This window comes from Candoia aspera, chromosome 13 (assembly GCF_035149785.1).
Source record: "Candoia aspera isolate rCanAsp1 chromosome 13, rCanAsp1.hap2, whole genome shotgun sequence".
Taxonomy (NCBI): Eukaryota; Metazoa; Chordata; class Lepidosauria; order Squamata; family Boidae; genus Candoia; species Candoia aspera.
In genome coordinates, this window is record NC_086165.1 from 19706490 (window position 1) to 19717016 (window position 10527).

Genomic DNA, 10527 nt, shown 5'->3' on the forward strand with positions numbered 1-10527 from the left:
AATGGGGGGGGGTCTCCCAGCCTGACTCCCATCAGTCCTATAACTGCGATTATTGAGAACTGGATCTGAGCCTTAACAATTAAAAAGCACACGTTCTACCACATTGCAATTGCTGCAGTTCAGATTTTGAATTTAATTGTGGCTTAAAATTGCCAGGACAATCTACGGTATAGACTTCTTGCCTTCCTTTTAACAAATCATAAAGGAGGTGGTGAGATTGTTCTTAAGAGCCCATCTTGAACAACCATTGCCTAAAGTTCAGTAATCTGTTTTTAGCACAGTAGCTGGGCAAGCTGGCCCTGCAGCTTGGATAACTCTTAGTGGAAACAGGTCATCTAAACCCTTTTCTGTCTAGGTTGAAATCCAGTTTTGGTCCAGGGACATCTTGGCCAACCTGATGGAGCACCTGTCCTGTCCTGGGAGAGAGATGGGGAAGTACAACCCTGTTGCTATTCCTGGATTTTACATGTTTTTTCAAACATTAAATGTTTATTCTTTGGAAGCTTCAGGAGAAATTTGGGGTTGAACATTCTGTTATGCAGTGGATTCATTCCTACTTCTCTAGTTGCTGTCATGGGGAGATGTCTGCTCAACCCTTTGAGAATTGTTTGGGAGATCCTTTCAGATTCGATCTACTAACCCAAAGTTGCAATATTGCAATGGGGTAGCCTTTGAATGTACTCTGGACATTGCAGCTGGCCTAGAATGTGGCATCATTGGGTAATTGTGATTCCAGGAGGTGCAGTTGTATGGGTCACCAACCGCTTTCTACACCCACTTCCATAGGCTTACTATGGTGTATAAAGGCACATAAGCTTTGTCTTACATTTATCGTAGGAGCACTTCCTACAATAAATGTAAGTATATTAGAGTGTGTGCGCACTCTGATGTAATCCCCAAGGAACCTTTTATTGGTCCATCAAATACATTTAAGATCAACAGCTAATTCTGTTTATTCTGCATCAAAGTCTAAGCTATGAAACAACATGCTGATGGGGTTGGCATCCCTGTTACAATTTTAAAAAATGTATAGACAGTTTAAAATGTATATTGTCCTAACAGTCAGGAACCACGCTGAGATGAGGAATAGGTCTCAAGTGTTTTATTACTGCTACGTTAGACAGAAAATCCTAACAAACTGAAGAAGCGTGGGAAAAAACCCAGACAGATCAGCCCCAAAAGTCAAGGCGGGTCTGTTCTGTGTCTCTTTGAATGACTGCTCAATTCCTCGCCACTACGCATGCGTTTTCCCCCCTGGATAGGGGCCCCCTCCTGCTCACCACCAGTGCTCGTGACATATATACATTTCAAAACAAGTTTGGCTGACAAAGCCGGTGGCTTGTCTCTGAATGGGTTAATGAAGCAAACTCTCCTGTTTTACTGGGGCCACCATTGTCTTTGTGATAGGAATGGGGAAAAAAAAATCAATCCAGGACTGTGAATCACAATTTTGGTAACAGTAATATACTATCAAATGAAAAACTGCAGAGTGACTCTTCAAATGTCATCATGCCAGAATTAGATCAGCGATGCCACTGTTGGAGAAAGACAAGATTCCAAAATCAGCTATTACTGTACAAAGTGGTAGCCTTGGAATGATTTTGGTATCGTGACACGTTTGTATTTCAAACGGTGTTTTTGTGACATAAGCTGCCTGTCACTCTTGCTTGGGAATGTGCATCTTAAATTGACAAGGACAACTGTATAGCAAGGTTGTCATGAAGACATTGGTGATCTCGTCTCCTTTATGCTTCCAATTACTTTCTATGCAAAGAAGAAAGGAATTTCTTCTGTGGATTTGAATAACTACCTATGATCAATATGACCAATATGTTGGGAAGTGTTCTAATGTCTGAAGTGGACCCTATCAGAAAGGATTCATTTTTTTGGTGCTAAAGCCTGCTCCATAGAAAGAGGCTTACTTGATGAAGGTGCCGTCCTGCTTTGGGGGTGAATTGAGACCTATAATTAAATGAAATTATAACCAGGAACTTGCCATTGAGAGCAAGTCTGATATTATCTCATTTGGGGAAATCACAGCACACTTGGAGTGCAATGGATGAGCCTCACCCTGGGAAAACCACCCTCATGATCATGGTATGTTCCCTGCCAGGTAAGTATGGATAAATAAATCAAATAAGTAAACGCTCAAATAAATATATATTTTAAAAAGCTATTACCTCAATAGTTTTGTTAAAAAAGCCAATATGTAATTCAAGGTACAATGTGACATACTGTACATGATAAAAAGGCCTGTAGTCACGTATAGCTTACTTTGCTGTCCACAATCACAAATTCTACTGTAAACTTTGAACTGCAAGAATTATTCTGGGAGCAGGCTATATGAATCCTCCCAGCAGTGCTTTAGACAATAAACGATGGTCACAAACCATCTCATAACACGTGTAAAGGGGGAACCTCTTGAATGTGGTTCTGCTTGTATAACATGCTAGTCAAGAGTTTGCTTAACCATAGTTCACTCAATCCAATGAACTAGGTTTGCAAGACCCACAGGTCAGCTTTGCAAAAACACGCTAAGAGAAACTGAAGCTGGCTAATTTTGTTGTGCAAGAGTAGCCAGCAAAATCAAAATGCAGATAAAGCACCCTTTGTCTTCATCTTCAGACTGCTTAAAAAAAGATACACTAAAAAAAAATTCAAGAAGGACCATTTTAATATGCAATACATTTAAGAAAGTGTAATATTTCTTTACCTATTGATCTACCCTTTTGTTCCACCCAAAATGTTTACCCTTAAAATGCAGAAATAGACATAGCGTATTTAGCAAAGTTTTTAGGACAGGAACCCAGGAAGAGAATATAAAAATAGGCACGCTTGCTGAAGAACAGCAGACTCTGACAGGGGAGCTACAGAGACAGCTGTAATACTTTAAAAGGCTTCACAAGCAAGAGAGTTTACTCCGCTTTAGGCAAATTGCCCTGTGAATTCCACCCTCTTTTTTTCTTACGAGAAGCCATGCAATGTATCCTTTCTGAACTACTGGAAAAGGCTTCAGAAATACCACTGGAACGATACCGGTCTTGCACAGATTTAGCTTATGGCTGACTCCCGGGTATCTGTCGATTTTTTAAAAACCCATCTTTTCCGTCTGAGGAAAAAGGACACGTTTTGATGGATGGGTAAATAATAAACATGAGCCGAGGACCCTTTAATTTTTAAGGTTAATGGAGATTCTAAACATTATGAATTCTCTTTGTCAAGCTCATTCCCCAGGGTCTAAATGGGCCTATCCATATGGTTCTTTTGGCAGAATACAGAAACAGTAACTATTGCCTTCTTTCAGTATGTTTTTGTTCAACTTCTTCAACTTGGCTTATTGAACTTGGATTTCCTGGTAGTCTCCCCTCCAAGCATTAATTGGACCAACCACTGGCATCTGCAAGAGGAGGATGAGGTGGGGGGCAAAGTGGCAAAACGTACATCACAATGTTGTGATGCAAAGTCTGCTCCTTACGTACCTGCATACAATTCTGCAGTGCAAGTCCAGAAGGTAGAGCTTGTGTTAGGATGTCAAGACTCTTCTTCTCCTTGCCAAGAAGTCAGCAAAAGAGACAATCAATCAATCAAACATATGAAGAAATACAAAAAAAATAAGCAAGGATTACATGGGTGGAAGTTTAGTTCCATTCTTTAGGAAGCATCTTCTGTCACGTTCTTGAAGCAATGTAGCAAAACCCTCATTTCATCATTTTGGCATCCTGATGGGTACCAAGAGATGCCCATCAGTCCATGCTTCTTAGCTTTTTCTTAGATCAGTCAAGGCTGGCTGGGTGCGACCATATTTGGCGGTGAGTAGCAGTGTTTATTTAATTGTGAACACATCTATCAATAGTTACTCGATCTAATACAAAACGTACCTTTCTCCTAAGAAGCTAAATACAGAATACCAAGATTGATTCACATAAGCTCATCTTCAACAACTCAGTTATACCACAAGCCTTCAGGCCGTGCAGTTCTAAGTCATAATCGTTACAGACCAGGTTGGGGAAAGCTATTTTAAACATGAGATTTATTCTCATTTGACCCTTGATACACAATATTCTCAGTCACATTTTGTATGAGCCATAGTAAACGATATGCTATTGAGCCAACAAGACCAGCAACCATCTAGGTTATGCTTATTTCATACTACAAACATACTACTGGTTTCATACCACAAACAAGGGTTTAAACTGCAAAGACTTGTGATTTCATACCACTAACACTGGTTTAAATTGCATTGTTTGACTGCATATCACAAACACTAGTTTAGCTCACAAAGGTTGGTGTTTTCATATAGAAATATGGATTTAAATGACAAAGGCATCAGTCACAGAGACTGCTGGTTTAACCAGGGATATCCATGGGGTAGGATCAACAAAGTCAAGATGATGACCATGATGATGTGATCAAAGCTCTGCCTGAATTTTACGTTGCCATGATGGCGATCGCACCATCATGGTCATCGTCTTAACTTTTTTTTTACTATACTGTGTGGACACGCTTAAGTTTAACGCATAAGGACTTGTGATTCATATCATAAATGTTGGTTTAGGGACTTTTATTTTGAAACTTTGCTGCAGGTCCAGTTATATCTAATAGGAGTGCCAAAGGAACCATAACTGCTTCAATGAGCCATTTGCAGTTTCACTATAGTAGAGGAACAAATATCAGTGAATATATTTTGTGCATGGCAGTACACAAACCAGCCGCCCTCCAGAGTGTCCTCTTTTTCAAAAGTCAAAACATGGTAGCCCTATGTAATTTCCAAGTACTTGCTTTTGGGTTTTGATAACCTTATGAGCTAACTTACAACAAAATAAAGATAGCAGTCATGCCAATGTGGTGTGTTTTGTGCTGCAATGCATTTTCTTCTCCCAACATCTGTTCTAAATAAGCACATGTGGAAATTCTGAACAACTGTGTCTATACCTTTCTAAACTGTGGGTGCACCAAATGAATACAGGTAGGCCTCACTTAACAACCACAATTGAGAATGGAATTTTGGTTGCTAAGCAAAATGGTCATTAAGCAAATCTGACCCAATCTTATGACTTTTTTGTGGTCATTAAGCAAATCACCATGGTCATTAGGCAAGCCACATGGTCGTTAAGTGAATCACATGGTTCCCCATTGATTTTGCTTGCCAGAAACCGGCCAGGAAGGTTGAAAATGGCGATCATGTGACCACAGGATGCTGCAACAGTCATAAATGTGAACCGGTTGCCAAGCACCCAAATCATGATCACGCGACTGTGGGAACACTTCAATGGTCTTAAGTATGAGCACTGGTTGTAAGTAGGATTTTTCAGCACTGTCATAAGTCTGAACTGTCACTAAACAAATGGCCATTAAGTGAGGACTACCTGCAAAAGGAAACCTCACAGAGTTCCATCAATTATCAGAGAAGCTGAACACACATCAGAAACCATTAACAACATTCAAAAGAAAACAAAAGGTACCTTGGCATCATTCTTCTTGCAGATCTGCAGGTAAAAGTAAGGGATGTACTACTTGATAGTTAACTGTTCTCTTTAGGAGTAGTTTGGAAGTAAGTTGTATTGAATTTGCTGGATCTTCTTTTTGAGCAGGCAGACATATAACTGCTTTTTTTTAAAAAAATTGCTAAATTTCTCATGGGACTAAATGGCTACTAAGGGATTTAATTTGGTCTTGGACAATTTGAGAACAGCCGAGGCACTAAATGCTAAGTGATAACCCCTTTTAAGACTGGGAAGAGGAATTTTAGGGCAAAGCATCTATTAAATGTTTTTATTCACATCACTCCTGGGAATTCAGGGGCATTCCACAACTTACATCATTTTACAGGAGACTTTCAGCTCACCAAGCAACTCCCTCAGAATGTAATTTACCTGCGTTAAGATGAATGTCACCCTGTTCTGCCCAGCGTAGGAGGTGTTTTAACTTCTTAAATATCTTGCGTGCTAAACATATGCCTCTCTGCCAGCAATTCCTCCCCCTTTGTGGAGCCAATAAGCCTCTGCACTGCAAAGTGGAAATCATTAAGTGAGATCTGCCTGTAAAAGGAAGAACCTTTTGTAGCCCATGACATTTAATGTAGGTGCAATTCTCTGTAAAGAAAACAAATCTTGAGAAGTTAGAAACAGGAGCTGAAAACTGCCAGTTGTTTAAGACATTTACAAAATTCTCAGCTTGTTTTTTACCAGCCGACTGAAAGGGATTCCTCCTTGGGACACAGGTAGTATTCATCCCGAAATGAGCTCAGATCCTGGTTTATAACTCAGTCAGCATTGTGATATGATGGCTTATAATCCATTTTCTCAAGAGAAAGAAAGATGATTTTCTCAGGGTGGAGTAAATGATCTGCCCCTTTCCCCTGCTTTATCATCAGGTAAAATGTTTAGAGAAAGTAACAAGGACCCTCAGTAATCTTTGTTACTACTTCAGTCTTCCCCAGCCTTTCTTGAGACTTCAATTCCCAGAATCCCACTTTGCAAATAGGCTAATTTGGAAATCCAGGCAGTTGTGCTGCCAATTTTACATTTTGTATTTATCTATGGTTTGTTTGTTGTTAGATATTTCTTTTTTTCTCCTTTTTGATTTATTGTGTTTATGTTGCATGCCAACCAGAGTCACACTGTCTGAGTTGGGCGGCCTTATAAATCTTAAAATAAACACACAAACAAACTAACAAAAAACAAACAAACAAATAAATGCATTCTAGAGGTAGTTAGGGAAGACTGGGTCGCATTATCTTGGCTTTGGGTATTTGATTATTATAGTAGATGTGGTGAAATAAAATTATAGCTTCAGGTTTTTCTTTCTTTGTGCAAAGCACAACTTAGCTGTCATCTTTAGCTTGTAAATCAGCATGAAAGAAACTATGTTGGATCCTGGTCCTCAGGACGGTTTCATTTAAGAGCGTCCATCTGTTGCTCCATACTTTCACTAAAGGTCATGGGTTAATTTAGTAACTGAAAGATCCAAGCAAGGACAATTGGCATATTTCACAAAATACATACAGAGTATCCCATTTAATAAGAAATTGCTAATGCTACCCCCAAAATAGGACTGTAATGGGGCTGCTATATCAGCAAGGTCAAATTTTACATATGGTATCTCTGTAGATCAAAGAACCGGCCCTAGCATTTGAGCCCCATATTATATTTGGGAGCTAGTATAAACTTCTATGTTGCAAACTTTATGCTGCATCACAAGCTGACCTCTTCTACACAACTGTGCTGTTTGCTTCACTGTGTTATTTCTGCAAGGACCTGGGAAAAATATATGTCACTCATCCTGCAGAACAAAATTAATTGGTCAGATCATTATAAAATATTCTTTACGTCTTCTGCTAAAGATGACGTTCTTGGGGCCATCACCAGAAATGCCTGGTTTGCATCTGTTTCTTGGGAGAAATTTGTTCATGCTGGCGCCTGCAAATATGATCTCAACTAAGCATACACTTGTGCTTATTTTATTTTTGTAACTTGATTGGTATAACACTGTACAAATAAAATTTACTTCTAGTACACAGTTGCCAACAATAAGGAATTCTGTGGTGCTCTTTTGCATTGGAACCTTGAGGGAAAAGAAGCGAGCAGAAAATCCTTTAATCTGGATTTTACAGTATAAATTTGGCTGGAAATTGGTTTTACATCTGAACCAATTGAGGACTCCTCTTTTGCTGTAGCAAAATGAGTCCTAGAAAATAACTGTAGGTTCAGCAGGACATTTAGAAGGAATCCTTTGAAGAGCACTTTATTGTCCACTCCATTATTTCTGCTGCTAAATGTGGTAGGAAAGGGTTGTTAAATAAAGATCCTTCCAGTATCTACTGTGGAGTTTGTATTCAAATATTTTAATAGCAGTCAACCATGAAAAGGCATAGCAGTGGACTGCAGAGAGTAAAACAACTCCTAACAAGGCTGCCAATTTCCAACCCATTTTACATGTTGGCCTTTAAAGGTTTATACTGAAGTAAATGCTGCTGTTCAAAGACATTCTGACTGAATGTAATTTATGTACAATCTGTAAACAAAACCAAAATGTCTTGCATGCTTCCTCTGTGCTAGGGTGAAATGTTAGTATTAAACTGATGGTAACTGTCTTTTCAAGTTCACAAAGCTTGAATTATTTTCATTCGGCAACCAACAAGTTAGTTGGGAGTTACTGGAGGACCCCTGCGATACATTTCTAAGGCAAACTTATTTAGTAAGTAAGTTCCACTGGCTGGATTCATACATTTTGCTAAGAGGATGAGGAAAGAGAAAAGATTGATTGCTTGTTCATGGCTTAATATGTTCTGTGAATCTCACTAGTGTAGTTTGCAGATAACAGTTGGTGTTCTTTAGGATGTTGTGCAAATCAGCTAAATTGTGGTTTGTTATAACATGAGACAATCATTTGTTTGTTTGTTTGTTTTTCAAATTTTGCCACCGCCCATCTTCCCTGAGAAGAGGGACTCTGGGTGGTTTCATAGACTGTTTAAAGTGGAACATTTTATTCTTACATAGACTGAAAGTAGTAAATAATCAGTAAAATAATAACTAAATCATATGAGTAAGCTTTAAACTGTACTTTCTTAGAACATGAGAATTGTGGGAACAAAGTATTTATGGGAAGTCCAGGTACATAACCTGAGAAAAGTATCGACTATGGCATATATAGTAGTTGATAAACCACAGAGACACCCAGCATATTTCCCTTGGAAATATTATCAGACCCACATTTGCTATGTGTTAATTGAAGAAGCAGAATAGGAAGAGTATTGATGCCTTTGAACTTCAGTGTTGGAGAAGACTCCTGAGAAAACCGTGGACAGCTAAGAAAACAAACCGATGGATCAATGAACAAATCAACCCAGAGTTCTCACTTGAGGCACAAATGCCCAGGCTCAAATTATCCTACTTCAGACACATCATGCAAATACCTAGCAGCTCTCTGGAGAAGGCTCTGATGCTGGGAAAGGTGGAAGGAAAGAAAAGAAGAGGACGACCAGCAGCCAGGTGGAGGGCCTCAGTCACAGTGGTGATGGGGACACCATTGGAAGACCTGAAGGACCAGGTTAGGGACTATAATGGTATGTGGGAATGACCTTGGGAGACAAGAGGAAGAGCCACAGCCTGGACAACAGTCTCATAAATGAAATTTGAGTCCATAGGAGGAGGGGTGGTGATAGCATCTCAGAAAGGACTTTCTAGCTTTGGGGAGAGTAAATATGAGAGGTGGGAGGGTTACTTTCAGACTTGCAAGATTCTATTAATGTAGGCTGACCATACATCCCATTTTGAATGAGACAGTCCTGTTTCTTTAACATTTCCAGACCGTCCTGTTGTTTTAATATAAATGTCCATTTTGTCCCGTTTTCTTAAAAACCTTACTTAAAAATTTGAAAGTTCCCGCGAACCTGTCAGAATGCAGTCTGACTTTGAGTGGAAGGAGGGGGAGCTCAGCAGAAATGGCGGGAAAAAAGCTGCAGAGCTCAACCCGGCGGGAAACCTGAAAAGAAAAAAACAGGATTGGCTGATAGGCGGTGATAAAAGGGCGAGCCGATTGGCTCCTGCCTTGAAAGGCAGGGAAGAAAAGAATGTAAAAGCACGGCCAGAGGAGGAATGGCTTGTCGGGGACAACTGTTCACTAGGCTCTCCAGCCCAGCCTTGCCTCTCGCAAACGAAGGAATCCGAAGATTCCCAGCCCGAGAAAACCGGACAAGTTCCTGCCTGCCGATCCAGCCCGTCACCCAGCTCTGTCCTGTTTTGCCATCCCAATGTCCCATTTTTGGCTCAAGGAAATATGGTCAGCCTATGTTAATGTAACCTTACAATAAAGACAGAGCTATTTCTGGCTGTGCTTCTTGTCTGGGCCACCTCGCAAGGGCTAACATCAATCTTGCAAGTCTGGAAGCCACCCTGATCTGGCTACAAACAAAAAGGGGAACCAAAAGCAAAAACTCTGGAAGTCAGTTCAGCTCAAGTTACCAGATATCTGAACAGGCAAAGGAGGGCATAGGCAATTGGAAAAGAGGAAAAGAAGGACACACTAACTGCTTAACTTTCTTGGCATCTTCAACAAAGATTATAGCAAAAAACTGCAAAAAAAATGTCCTTAGCCTACATGTATATGAAATTACTTTTTCCAGCACCAGAAAGACTGGTTTTTCCATTGCAATATTTTGCAAAACAAACCTTTATTTTCAAGACCATATGCTAGCAATAATATAGAATTCACAATGATGCGCTTTCCAAATTTTACGTAGAAACATAGGGTAAGTCATGCGATCTACAAACTACAGCAATCATCGATTTGAAGGGGCTGGATTGAAGCTGATGGCTGGAACCAGGACATCAATTAAAACGCATAAATCTAGTTTGGATAGTCTATCGACGAATGAGAGAAAGAAAAAACAGACAATTTACTAGGTCCCAATACGCGAAATATTGTGAAAATGGCCCAAAAGTTTTTTAAAAATTTAAAAAGACACTAAAAAACGTTGGACAATATTTGATTTTAAGGCTATGCCTGCCAGACGGAGAAGGTGAGGAC